The 13,246-nt window shown below is 44.4% G+C and overlaps 1 protein-coding gene and 1 pseudogene across 3 annotated transcripts in view; both read left to right on the top strand.

Annotated features, from left to right (window-relative positions):
- Positions 1 to 13,246, top strand: part of NIM1K (NIM1 serine/threonine protein kinase) — an 85,412-nt gene that overhangs the window by 9,870 nt on the left and 62,296 nt on the right. The gene's annotated exons all lie outside the window — the stretch shown is intronic.
- On the top strand, positions 5,308 to 6,952 carry LOC116456622 (spermine synthase-like; annotated as a pseudogene).

A 13,246-nucleotide genomic window follows, 5' to 3' on the forward strand; every position in this document is an offset into this window, starting at 1 on the left:
CACTTGAACCATAGAGGCAGAGGTTGCAATGAGCCAAGATCGCGCCACTGCACTCCACCCTGGTGACAGAGCGAGACTCCCTCTCAAAAAAAAAAAAAAAGATATTTTTCTAAATTATTCTCTTGAGCCTATAGTAGATTGTGACCTTGAGCTATTTGATAATAACTCCTCCTCTATCAAGACAAAATATTTGCAGCTTCCAAATTTTCTTTTGAGTTGATATTAAAGGAAAACATTTGTGGTTATTAATTTTTTTCTTAGCTTGACTTTTAAATCCCCCCAATTTTTTTTATTTTTATTTTTCAGAAACAGTATCTCCCTCTGTCGTGCAGACTGAAGTGCAATGGCATGGGCATAATTCACTGTAGCCTCAAACCCCTGGGCTCAAGCGATCCTTTCTCCTCAGCCTCCCAAAGTGCTAGGATTATAGGTGTAAACCACTGTGCCTAGCCCCCAAATTTGTTTTAGATATTTATTCATTCTGTTAGGGTGGTTGGTGAGCTGATATAGCTGAAAGAGACAAAGTAAAGACATTTGGTTCTAGTCTCATCCCTGCCACTGTCTCTTTACCCCTCTGGGTCTGTTTATTCCAATACAAAATGCGAGATTAAAAAATCCTACAAGCCCCTCCCCAGTGGACTCCTAAAAGTCCCCTAGTGTGCTTGGGTAATCAAGGGAAACTGAATCAGCCGGTCGGCTTGGAGCCTCAGGTTAATTTGGTTTAGTGAAGTATTAAGAAGTAAGATTGCAGAGGAAAACTGAGATAAGACCCTGAAGTGCCTCACATCCAGCTAAGTAAATTGCCATTTGTTTTTGCCATTTACTAAGCAGCGTTGAAGAAAAAGGTCAGTGTGAAAACGGGTGTGCTGGAAGGGTCAGAAGGAGGAAATACTGACAAGGCATAAAAACACTTGTTTTATTCTGAGTTTTGAGCCATTTTACAATGTTCAATGACCTCACAACATACCTGGTTCAAATTGCAGAGTAGTAGACCCTAGAAAGCCTCACTGCCATGCTCAGCTTAGCTGCTGCTGGCTCCATGTCCTGAGTTTTTCAGTGGCGCCTCACGGTTCTCATCATCTGGACACAGTCCATTGCTGGTTGCTCTTCAACTCCAGCCTTTCGATGACTATTTTGCTTCTGCTGGAACGTTTGTTGGTAGCCTTTAGTTTTGCTCCTAACCACCTTCCACCATCCCCCCAGCCCCACAGACCCGCCATAGCCCCTTCACTACTTAGCAGCTGCACAAGAAGACCTCCCTCCTAGGCTCCACTCAGTTCCCAAGAAGAGCAATTGTTACTGCTCTAGGATTAAATTTATGCTACTGCTATTAACATTTTAGGGTATCTATAGTGTTAAATCAAGTTCAGCCTAAAGCTGCTTCCCTACATATTTTGAGTTTGGCCTAAAAGTTTCTCTGTACATTGTGAACTATAACCTAAATGCAGTTTTTAATGGACAGAAGCCTACTTTTGTGCCAGTCACCAAGTTTTGGCCAATGAAGGGTGGCCAACTGTTCAAACCATGTTCAAATAAGGCAAACGTTGAACTGTGACCAATCCGGCTGTTTTTGTACCTCACTTCCATTTTCTGTGCATCACTTTTCTTTTTCTGTCCATAAATCTTCCACCACTTGGCTGTGCTGGAGTCTCTGAGCCTACTCTGGCTTGGGAGGCTGCCCAATTCATGAATAATTGTTTGCCCAGCTAAACTCTGTTAAACTTAATTTGGCTAAGGTTTTTCTTTTAACAATAGTCATATAGTATACTAATCTGTGGTGTTTCTTTATTGAACTATGGTGACATTACCAGAGCTAGTCCCAACTTTCCATAAAAAATCCCTCCTTTGGCTGGGCACAGTGGCTCATGCCTGTAATCCCAGCACTTTGGGAGGCCGAGGCAGGCGGATCACCTGAGGTCAGGAGTTCAAGACCAGCCTGGCCAACATGGTGAAATCCTGTCTCTACTAGAAATACAAAAATTAGCTGGGCATGGTGGCAGGCGCCTGTAATCCCAGCTACTCGGGAGGCTGAGGCAGGAGAATCACTTGAACCCAGGAGGCAGAAGTTGCAGTGAGCTGAGATCTCGACACTGCACTCCAGCCTGGGCAAGAAGAGTTAAACTCCGTCTCCAAAAAAAAAAAAAAAGTGGTGTAATTTGTGTTTGTGTATTTACTATCACTGATAGTTCCAATGGCTTTTTTTTTTTAAACGGAGTCTCACTCTGTGGCCCAGGCTGGAGTGCGGTGGCTTGATCTCAGCTCACTGTAACCTCCGCCTCCTGGGGGTTTAAGAGATTCTTCTGCCTCAGCCTCCTAAGTAGGATTACAGGCACGTACCGCCACGCCTGGCTAATTTTTGTATTTTTAGTAGAGACGGGGTTTCACCACATTGGCCAGGCTGGTCTCGAACTCCTGACCTCAAGTGATTCGCCCGCCTCGGCCTCCCAAAGTGCTAGGATTACAGGTGTGAGCCACCACACCCAGCCTGATAGTTCCAATGGTTAATTCAAAAACAAGGCACAGTCCAGGCGTGGTGGCTCACGCCTGTAATCCTAGCGCTTTGGAAGGCCAAGGCGGGCGGATCACCTGAGGTCAGGAGTTCAAGACCAGCCTGGCCAACTTGGCAAAATCCCGTCTCTACTAAAAAATACAAAAAATTAGGCGGGCGTGGTGGTGGGTGCCTGTAACCCCAGTGACTTGGGAGGCTGAGGCATGAGAATCAGTTGAACCCAGGAGGCGGAGGTTGCAGTGAGCCGAGATGGTGCCACTGCAGTCTGGCCTGGGCAACAGAAAGAGACTCTGTCTCAAAAAAAAAAAAAAAAAGTGACAGCTGGGTGTGGTGGCTCACGCCTGTAATCCCAGCACTTTGGGAGGTTGAGGCGGGTGGATTGCTTGAGCCCAGGAGTTTAAAACCAACGTAAACAACATGGCAAAATCAAATATACAAAATTTAGCCGGGTGAGGTGGTGCTCGCCTGTAGTCCCAGCTACTTGGGAGACTGAGGTGGGAGGATCTCTGGAGCCCAGGAGGTCGAGGCTGCAGTGAGCTGTGATTGCACCACTGAACTCCAGCCTAGGTGACAGAGGGAGACCCTGTCTCAAAAAAACACAAACAACAACAACCAAAAAACAAAAATAAGGCACGTCAAAGAATCTTCCTTACTAATTCTCCTGCCTGCTCTTGCTACTATCACTGACTTATGCCATCCCAGGCTGATGCTGGGCTTCATGGCAGTGGCCTATTTCGTAGTGTTAGGTTCCACTGCACACCAGAGGGAGGCAGAAGTGGAATTAGGTGAAACTGGACCCCAGACTGGCCTTGTCACTCACTAGCTCTCTGAGTTTGGACAAATGTCTCATCCTCTTTAGTAATCTCATCAAGGCAGTGAGAATTTTATTATTTATTTATTTATTTATTTATTTTTTTATTTTTTTTGAGACGGAGTCTCGTGCTCTCACCCAGGCTGGAGTGCAGTGGCGCGATCTCGGCTCACTGCAAGCTCCGCCTCCCGGGTTCACGCCATTCTCCTGCCTCAGCCTCTACGAGTAGCTGGGACTACAGGCGCCCGCCACCACGCCCGGCTAATTTTTTGTATTTTTAGTAGAGACGGGGTTTCACCGTGGTCTCGATCTCCTGACCTCGTGATCCGCCCGCCTCGGCCTCCCAAAGTGCTGGGATTACAAGTGTGAGCCACCGCGCCCGGCAGTGAGAATTTTAATATCTATCTTATAGAGTTTGTTGTAATGGTTAAATTAGTCACATAAGCATATGCAGCACAATGTCTGGTGTATAGTAAGTGCTTAATAAAAGTAGATTTTATTTTTTTATTTTTATTTTTATTTATTTATTTATTTATTTTTGAGACAGAGTCTTGTGCTGTCGCCCAGGCTGGAGTGCAGTGGCGCGATCTCAGCTCACTGCAAGCTCCGCCTCCCGGGTTCACGCCATTCTCCTGCCTCAGCCTCCCGAGTAGCTGGGACTACAGGCGCCTGCCACCACGCCCGGCTAATTTTTTTTTTTTTGTATTTTTAGTAGAGACGGGGTTTCACTGTGGTCTCGATCTCCTGACCTCGTGATCCGCCCTCCTCAGCCTCCCAAAGTGCTGGGATTACAAGCGTGAGCCACCGGGCCCTGCCAAAAGTAGCTTTTAGTATACTTTCCCTGTTACATTGAATAAAATGCTAGCAACACTACTCTAACACCAACTAAAACAATGGCTACTTCCAGCTGGGTGTGGTGGCTCACGCTTACAGTCTCAGCACTTTGTGAGGCCAAGGTAGGGGGGACCACTGGGGCCCAGGAGTCAAGACCAGCCTGGGCAACATAGCAAGACTCTATTTCTACAAAAAATAAAAATTTTAAAAAATGGCTACTTTCAAGTGTCCTTCAAAAAGTGCTACTGCTTTGTGGTTTATATCACCTTTCACAAATGATGCTTTACTTCTTGTTTGCTTATTTTTGTTTTGTTTTGTTTTGAGACTGAATCTCGCTCTGTTGCCCAGGCTGGAGTGCAGTCGTGCGATCTTGGCTCGCTGCAAGCTCCACCTCCCGGGTTCACGCCATTCTCCTGCCTCAGCCTCCCGAGTAGCTGGGACTACAGGTGCCCGCCACCACGCCTGGCTAAATTTTTGTATTTTTAGTAGAGACAGGGTTTTACTGTGTGAGCCAGGATGGTCTTGATCTTCTGACCTTGTGATCCGCCCGCCTCGGCCTCCCAAAGTGCTGGGATTACAGGCATGAGCTTCCGCGCCCAGCCTGCTTGTTTTTACTACTAATATTTATTTGGTGCCTACCATATCCTAGGTTGCACTACATACTAGGGAATATTGGAGATATGAAGATAAATAAGCAGCAGCAGATCAGTCTTAGAGAGGCTAAATGTAATGAAAATATAAATTTATACTCTGTCAGTTCAAAGTGTGAGCAGAGTTCAGTGGAAATAGTAAGATGGAGCAATGAACTCTGCGTAAGTAGAAAAAAGAAAATGCCACTGGGCGGGGTGGCTCTCTGCCTGTAGTCCCATTACTTTGGGAGGCCCAGGAGTTCAAGACCAGCCTGTGCAACATATTCAGACCTTGTCGCTACTAACAATTTTTTAAAAATTAGCCAGGAGGGGTGGTGCGTTCCTGTAGTCCCAGCTACTTGGGAAGCTAAGGGAGAAGGATTGCTTGAGCCCAGAGATCGAGGCTGTGGTGAGCCATGATTGTGCTGCTGCACTCCAGCCTGGGTGACAGAGTGAGACACTGTCTCAAAAAAAAAAAAAAAAAAAAAAAAAATAGGGTTGGGGAGAAAAGAAGAAAATTTAGGAAAGTAAATTAGAAGGCTCTTGAAGGCTGAATAAGAAAAGAGCAAGTGCTAGTCCTGGCCTCCCTGGTGCAGCGCACTCCCTGCCTGCTGCAGCCTGACTCGGCCCCCTAGTCTCCCAAGGCTACTCCCCAAGGCATGGCACAGGGGCTCGCCTCACTAAGGCAGCAGCACAGCACGCTTGACTTCATGCTTGGCACCAAAGCTGATGGTGAGACCATTCTAAAAGGCCTCCAGTCCATTTTCCAGGATCAGGGGATGGTGGAGTTGGTGCACACCTGGAAGGACCATGGCTATTTAGCAATCTGCACAAACAAGAACGGCAGCTTTGCCAATTTGAGAATTTACTCACATGGATTGTGTTGCTGGATCTTCAGAGTTACGATGGTGATGCACAAGGCAAAGAAGAGATTGATGGTATTTTGAACAAAGTAGAATTGAGTCAGGACAGTACTGGGTGGGTAAAATAATTACCACCCATAGTTCGAGGAGGAGCCATCAACAGATATTGGCCCATTACCGACGGGCGCCTGGTTGAATATGACATAGATTGAGGTGGTGTGTGACGAAGATTCATCTTATCAAAATATAAAAATTCTACACTCGAAGCAGTTTGGAAATATTCTCATCCTGAGTGGGAATGTTAATTTGGTAGAGAGCCATCATGGGCAGTGGCAAAGAAGATTACACTGGCAAAGATGTACTCATTCTGGGAGACAGAGATGGGGACATATTGTGTGAAATAGTCAAACTAAAAGCAAAGATGGTCACTATGGTAGAGCTTGATCAAATGGTGATCAATGGATGTAAGAATATGCGAAAAACGTGTGGTGATGTCTTAGACAATCTTAAAGGAGACTGCTTTCAGGTTCTAATAGAAGACTGTATTCTGGTACTGAAGAGGTACACCAAAGAAGGGAGATAATTTTATTATATGATTAATGATTTGACAGCTGTTCCAATCTCCATGTCTCCAGAAGAAGATTCCACATGGGAGTTTCTCAGACTGATTCTTGACCTCTCAATGAAAGTATTGAAACAGGATGGGAAATACTTTACACAGGGGAACTGTGTCAATCTGACGGAAGCGCTGTTGCTCTGTGAAGAACAGCTGGGGCGCCTGTATTGTCCTGTGGAATTCTCAAAGGAGATCGTCTGTGTCCCTTCATACTTGGAATTGTGGGTATTTTACACTCTTTGGAAGAAAGCTAAACCTTAAAGATGAATAGCGCCTAATCACATGTGCTGCAATAGCCTTCTTGACCTCCATATGCTGTACATGACATCAAAATGAGTCAGGCAATTGATTGTGAATTCCTCAAAGTTTTCCTTTTTTTAATTATTATTTTTAATTTTAAAAAGCAAATGGAAAATATATATTTTGATGAGCTTAGGGTGTTATTTTTTTGAAAGTCAGCCGAAGGATGGTTAGACAGTACAACGAAGACAGCTAAATACACTGACCCCCCGTGGAATGTGATTTTTGTTCCTTTTTATTTCTCTGTGGGCTTTTGTTTTTGTTTTTGTTTTGGTAGATCTTCAGTTTGGATGTTTGGAGGAATGAACATCGTTGTTTTGTGCTGAAGGAAAGATCTTGATGGTGTTTCTTTCCCCAATAATTGACTTTTATTAAAATTTGGTGCTTTCAAGAGAGAGTTAAAAAAATGAATAGGAATTGCTTCAACTGAATAGGAATTGCTTCAATTAAAATTACAAAAGAGAAAAAAAAAAGAAAAAAGCAAGTGTGGTTGAGTGCAGTGGCTCATGCCTGTAATCCCAGCACTTTGGGAGGCCGAGGCGGGCAGATCACAAGGTCAGGAGTTCGAGACCAGCCTGACCAATATGGTGAAACTCTGTCTCTATTAAAAATACAAAAATTAGCCGGGTGTGGTGGCAGACGCCTGTAGTCCCAGCTACTCGGGAGGCTGAGGCAGGAGAATCGCTTGAACCAGGAAGCAGAGGTTGCAGTGAGCCGAGATCGCACCACTGCATTCCAGCCTGGGTGACAGGGCGAGACTCCGTCTCAAAAAAAAAAAAGAAAAGAAAAGAGCAAGTGTGTTCCAGTTAGGGAAAACTGGGTATGTAAAACCACATGGGCATGAAAGGACATCTTATGATAGGGGAAATAAAACTTAAGGAATAAATGGTATAATTGAAGCAGATCTCAGAACTTTCCTTCAAGGCTGGATATTTAACTGCAAGTCTTTGATCTTTGGGGGAAAGGGACTAGAGATGGTTGGAATCCTGGGTAAACACTGACCTTTTAGTATCCTAGAGGTGAGATTTAATTCACTGCTAATTAGTGTTGGTTTTGGCTCCCCTAGGGAAGTGTAAACATAAAGAAGGCAAGGAGCAGGAACTCGGGCAAAGGCAAGTCCATGGGTGTGTACATTTCCAGAACTACTTGGAGAAATTGAGAAGTGCAAAGAAGGTCTTGAAAATAGAACAGGAATGATGTCTCATGCTTTAAAATAAAGTAAATTCTGCTGGAAGCGACTAACACTTCACACCCTAAAAATAAAAGCAGAGGGAAAATGGAGCCTCTTTTACTGTTGATGTGATCATTTTAACCTCAGCAGCCTTCCAAGGGAAAACCGTAATCAGGTTGTTTTTATTGTCTGCAGGCTGGAGCAAATGCTGGTTTGTAAACATTGTAATGCCTCCAACTCAGTAGCCTTAGGAATGTCTACCCGCATTTGAGGTATGCTTCGCTGGGAGCCCTAAGAGTGTTGTGCAAAAGCAATGGGGCAGCTCATCAAACCCACAATGTTTCAGAAATTTTCCAGCTAGAGAGGTGCTCCGGTTTAGGGGCACATTGAACAAACCTGCTTTTGTTTCAGGAGAAAACACTGGAAAGGGTTTTGCTTTTTTTATTTGGTTGCTTTTAAATTTTTGCCTTTTATTTTTCTTCATAGAACAGTTGTTTGTGGTGATTTTTTTTTTTTAACCAAAAAAGGATGTTTATGAGAGAAGTATCTGTTTCTGTATCTTCTGGTATCCATGCTACCTTTATTTATTTATTTTAATTTTATTTTATTTCTTTTGTTTTTTGAGACACAGAGTCTCGCTCTGTTGCCCAGGCTGGAGTGCAGTGGCATGATGTCAGCTCACTGCAACCTCCACCTCCCGGGTCCAAGTGATCCTCCCACCATAGCCTCCAGAGTAGCTGGGATTATAGGTGCCACCACGCCCAGCTAATTTTTGTATTTTTAGTGGAGATGGGGTCTCACCACATTAGCCAGGCTTGTCTCGAACTCTTGACATCAAGTGATCCATCCACCTGGACCTCCCAAAGTGCTGGGATTACAGGCATAAGTCACCACACCCGGCCCCATGCTACCTTTAAAAACATCTGAACAATTCAAGTCAATTCAGCCAGTGGTTACAGACTCTTCCCTGGTGCCCAGAATCTGAAATGAGTAAGATCGAGGACCTGCCCCACAGAAACGCACATTACGGTGGGGAGGACAAGTATGTACACAGTAACTGAAACACCAGACAGGATTTGAAGATGTTGGAAATACCAGAGGAAAAGCTGAATTCCGCTTAGGGTATTAGAAAGAGAAGAGACCAGGAGGGGAGGGGAAGGGAGGAGAGGGGAGGGGAGGAGAGGAGAGGGGCAAATTTAAGCTGAATTTGAATAATAGGTAGAATTTCAACCATTAGATGGTTGTGATAAGAAAAGGAATAAAATTAATCTCTTGTAAAACAAGAATTTAAAACAAATTTTGTGCTCAGTAACAAAGTAAAACCAGTTTTTATTTATTTATTTATCCATTCCATAAACATGTATTGAGTATCTATGAGGTGCCAGGCACTGTTTAGAGATAGAGATACATAAAACATCTTCCCTGCCCTCAGATGAAGAGAGATGTGCACATAAAAGCTTATACTACAGAGAGTCAGTTATCAACAGAGGGGTGCATAAAATACTCTGGGGCACCATGGACTGGAGGGAGTCAGAGACTTCACAGAGAGACTTGGAGGTTCAGTGGGGTATGGGTTGAGGACAACATTATATGCAGGGGGAATGTCATGTATTGTCATATACAAAGACATAGAAGCATGAAACTGCATGGGATTGTAGGGGAACCAAGGGGAAAGTTCCCTTTACCCTCTGCAGGTTCACTGAAAAGTCACTGACGTGAAGCAGATTAATAGGAGAAAAGGCATGCAAATTTGTTTAACATGTATACACGGGGGCTTCAGAATTAAGACCCAACCCCCCAATGAGGTACAGAAGCTTATCTACCATCACATCTTGATGTTACAGAAAGAATGGGGACTTGGAGCTGGGTGTGGTGGCTCACGCCTGTAATCCCAGCACTTCAGGAGGCCAAGGCAGCCGGATCACTTGAGGTCGGGAGTTCGAGACCAACCTGGCTAACATGGTGAAACCCCCATCTCTACAAAAAATACAAAAATTAGCTGGGCATGATGGCAGGTGCCTGTAATCCCAGCTACTCAGGAGGCTGAGGCAGGAGAATCACTTGAACCCGGGAGGCAAAGTTGCAGTGAGCCAAGATTGCGCCACTGTACTCTGGACTGGGTGATAGAGCGAGAACCTTTCTCAAAAAAGAAAGAGGAAAGAAAGAAGACTTGGATTCTGGCAAAAGAGATTATGGTGGGGAAGGGGGTGGAAAGGAATTCTCTTAAGGGGCAATGAACTAATAGGGAACAGAGATTAACTTGTAAATAGGTCTCTTTGACAGGGAAAGGTTCTGGTCTGCTCAGTTGTGGTTACATTCTTACTCTTGTGGTGGGGAAGAAAAAACAATTGTTCTCCTTGGGTCGGGATCTTAGGCAGACAGGAGCTTCAGCTTTCCCAAAGAAGTTGTCTGTCTAAGATCCACACCCACCAAGGTCTTTGGGAACGACCATGGGGACTGAGGGGAATGTCAGTGAGAACTTGCAGTTTCTTCAGTTCAGCATGTCAATGTATCATATTTTGGAATATTGGCTGCTAAGCCCCAACAGGATGTTTGTGCGACCTCAAGTACTTGGAGACATCTCAAATATAGGGCATATGGAGGGGGGCAAGTGGGAACAGGGGAGATGAGAAATGAAGCTAGAAATAAAGCCAAGAACTAGATCTTGAGGAGCTTTCTAGACCATGCAATGGAAATATAATTTTATCCTGTAGACATTTTAATGAAGGACTTTAAGCAGGGCAGTACTATGGTAAAATCTACATTTTGGAATAATCGCACAAGTGGTTTGCTGGAGAATAAAATTGAGCTGGGAATAAAATTAAGATGGGAAGTAGGGAAGCCTGCTAGAAGGTTCTTTCAGCCACCTAGGCACAGGATGGGATTAAGATCATTAGAGTCCATCATCCTTCATCAAACCACACATGCAACTCAAAATTCAAGCAAAGCTAACCATATAAGACTAACAAAAACAAAATTCGGATTTTTCTTAAGATGATTACCTAGATGCATTGAGAAATATATATATTGAATATAAAAGTATTTTAAGACTTTTATTTCCCCCTCTCTTGGATGCCCCTGGTCTGCTGGTGCCTTAAAGCATGTGCATCTCTACCTACTGTGGGATCCCAGGATGGAAATGTAAAAGGATTGGGGTGGTGTGGAAGTGGGAGGATCAACAGGATTGGGTGAGGGGAAGGTAGAGGACAGGAATGGCACCTAGGTTTCCTGCTTGGCCAACAGATGGCACATCATTTCTGGGTTTCTGTTCCTTATCCTTCCCAACACATGACAGAGTTCTCCTCCCAGACAGGAATGGTCCCAACCTGTTCCTGTTGCAGAGGCCATCTATCCTTTGAGCTTAGTCCAGGCTCCAATAGGGATTTTTAAATACTCTCACGTGAGGACCAAAAATAAATCCCTCCACAGTCTTTAAAATGCTCAGGACCAGAGTCTGCCTGTAACATACCATGGTTTCAGCACCGTTGTCATGACGCTCCAGAAGCAACCCTGGGGCTCAGGAGAGGAGGGCTCAGCAGGGCTCCCTCATTCCTTCCTCCCATCTCTAGTCCTTCTCCTTTTAGTGGCTCCTGTGTACAAAGATAACCCAGTCCCCTCAGTCACTCTGGGACTGTGGCTCAGTGACAAAAGGAGAAGATGCAGCCTGATAGAGACACCAGCTCTAAACGTCTGGGAACAAGGCTCCAGGCAGCAACTAAATATATCACTGCGATTGCTCCTGAATGTTCTAGAGCCCCAAAGACTCTGTTGGGAAGCATATTCTCACCATGCACTTGGGTCTAGTGTTCATTGCACTGTTTCCTTTCAAGAGCCTCAAAGCCCTGACTTCAAGAGCAAACAAAAGCAAATTTTTAATGTGTACCAGATATATTCTCAATTATAGCTTCAGCTTCCCCTCTGTGTTCGCCCAGGTGCAGAGTACCTCCCATATGTGCAGAGTATGGGCTCCCATATGTGCCATTTACTGTTTTTCATCAATATTTAAGCATCCACCTTTGCCAGAGGGTGTATTCAGGCAACTGGTAACTATGCCACCATTACAACCACTTATTTGGTGCCTGATACCATTTTTTCTAAGTCATCCTATTTCTGGATTCAAAACTTTGAAAAAAATCTCCATTTTTTTCTTCTTTCTTGTTTTCTTTTCTTTTCTTTTCTTTTTTTCTTTTTTCTTTTCTAGATGGGGTCTCATTCATTGTCACCCAGGCTGGAGCACAGTGGCATGATCTTGGCTCGCTGTAACCTCCACCTCCCAGGTTCAAGTGATTCTCGTGCCTCAGCCTCCCAAGTAGCTGGGATTACCGGCACGCACCGCCACATCTAGCTAATTTTTTTTTCTTTTTGAGACGGAGTCTCGCTCTGTCACCCAGGCTAGAGTGCTGTGGCACATTCTCTGCTCACTGTAATCTCCGCTTCCCAGGTTCAAGTGATTCTCCTGCCTCAGCCTCCTGAGTAGCTGGGATTACAGGCGCCTGCCACCACACCCGGCTTATTTTTGTATTTTTTCAGTAGAGACTGGGTTTCGCCATATTGGCCAGGCTGGTCTTGAACACCTGGCCTTAAGCAATCCTCCCACCTCGGCCTCCCAAAGTGCTGGCATTACAGGCATGAGCCACCACACCCAGCGAAAAATATCTCAGTTTTGGAATGCTGGACTCGACCATCCCAGGCAGCTGAGCCAGTTGACTGTATCAGGGAGGATTTACTTTTACATACATGGTTATCAGAGACAGGCCACATTCCCAGATCACAGTAGAGATATATGCATATTTTTAGCCCGTAAACCAAGAAAATCTCTGTTGTAATTATAAGTAGGCAAAACAATATCATCATCAACAATAAAAACACACCCAGAAGTATACATGGTAAACTTGAAAGAACTTGAATTCTCCACTTCTACCCCAATTTCATTTCCCTCCTTCCTGGCAACAACTGGGCCTTCATTTGTGCAGAACTTTTCTTGAACTTTGCAAGTATCTTTCCTTATTTATGGATAGATGTCCAATTACATGAATAGTGACTATCATGAAGCTCTCAGAAATGTGCCCATTTTTTGGACTTCATGGTTATTTAACTTATACCCTCCTTATCTTCACACTTATAAATAATTCTTAAATTTCAAGCTGAAGTTGTACAGAGGTGGGGGTAGATGTGAACTGAGAATCAGAAACCTTCTCCATGCATACTTCTGAATATTATTTATGTTCAGGCTGTGATCTTTTTGTAGTTTTCTGCATTTAAATAATGTCCAGTCTCTAGAGCTCAAGCTTTGCTCATAAGCTGCCCTGTGAGATGACAGGTCCTCATTATCTGCTTTCACTTACATCCTTGGGGAAATGTTTTCAGCCAAAAATACCGGGTCAATTAGCAAGTACTATGGAACAGTGTGTAATTCTCAGAACTGGCTCCCAAAGCCCTCTGGCTCCCTGGTGAGCAACCCTTAAATGCCTCTCCAACATTGTGTAATCACTTCTTCAATCAGCCGCACATCA

Source organism: Hylobates moloch, unplaced genomic scaffold (genome assembly GCF_009828535.3).
Source record: "Hylobates moloch isolate HMO894 unplaced genomic scaffold, HMol_V3 SCAFFOLD_17, whole genome shotgun sequence".
NCBI lineage: Eukaryota > Metazoa > Chordata > Mammalia > Primates > Hylobatidae > Hylobates > Hylobates moloch.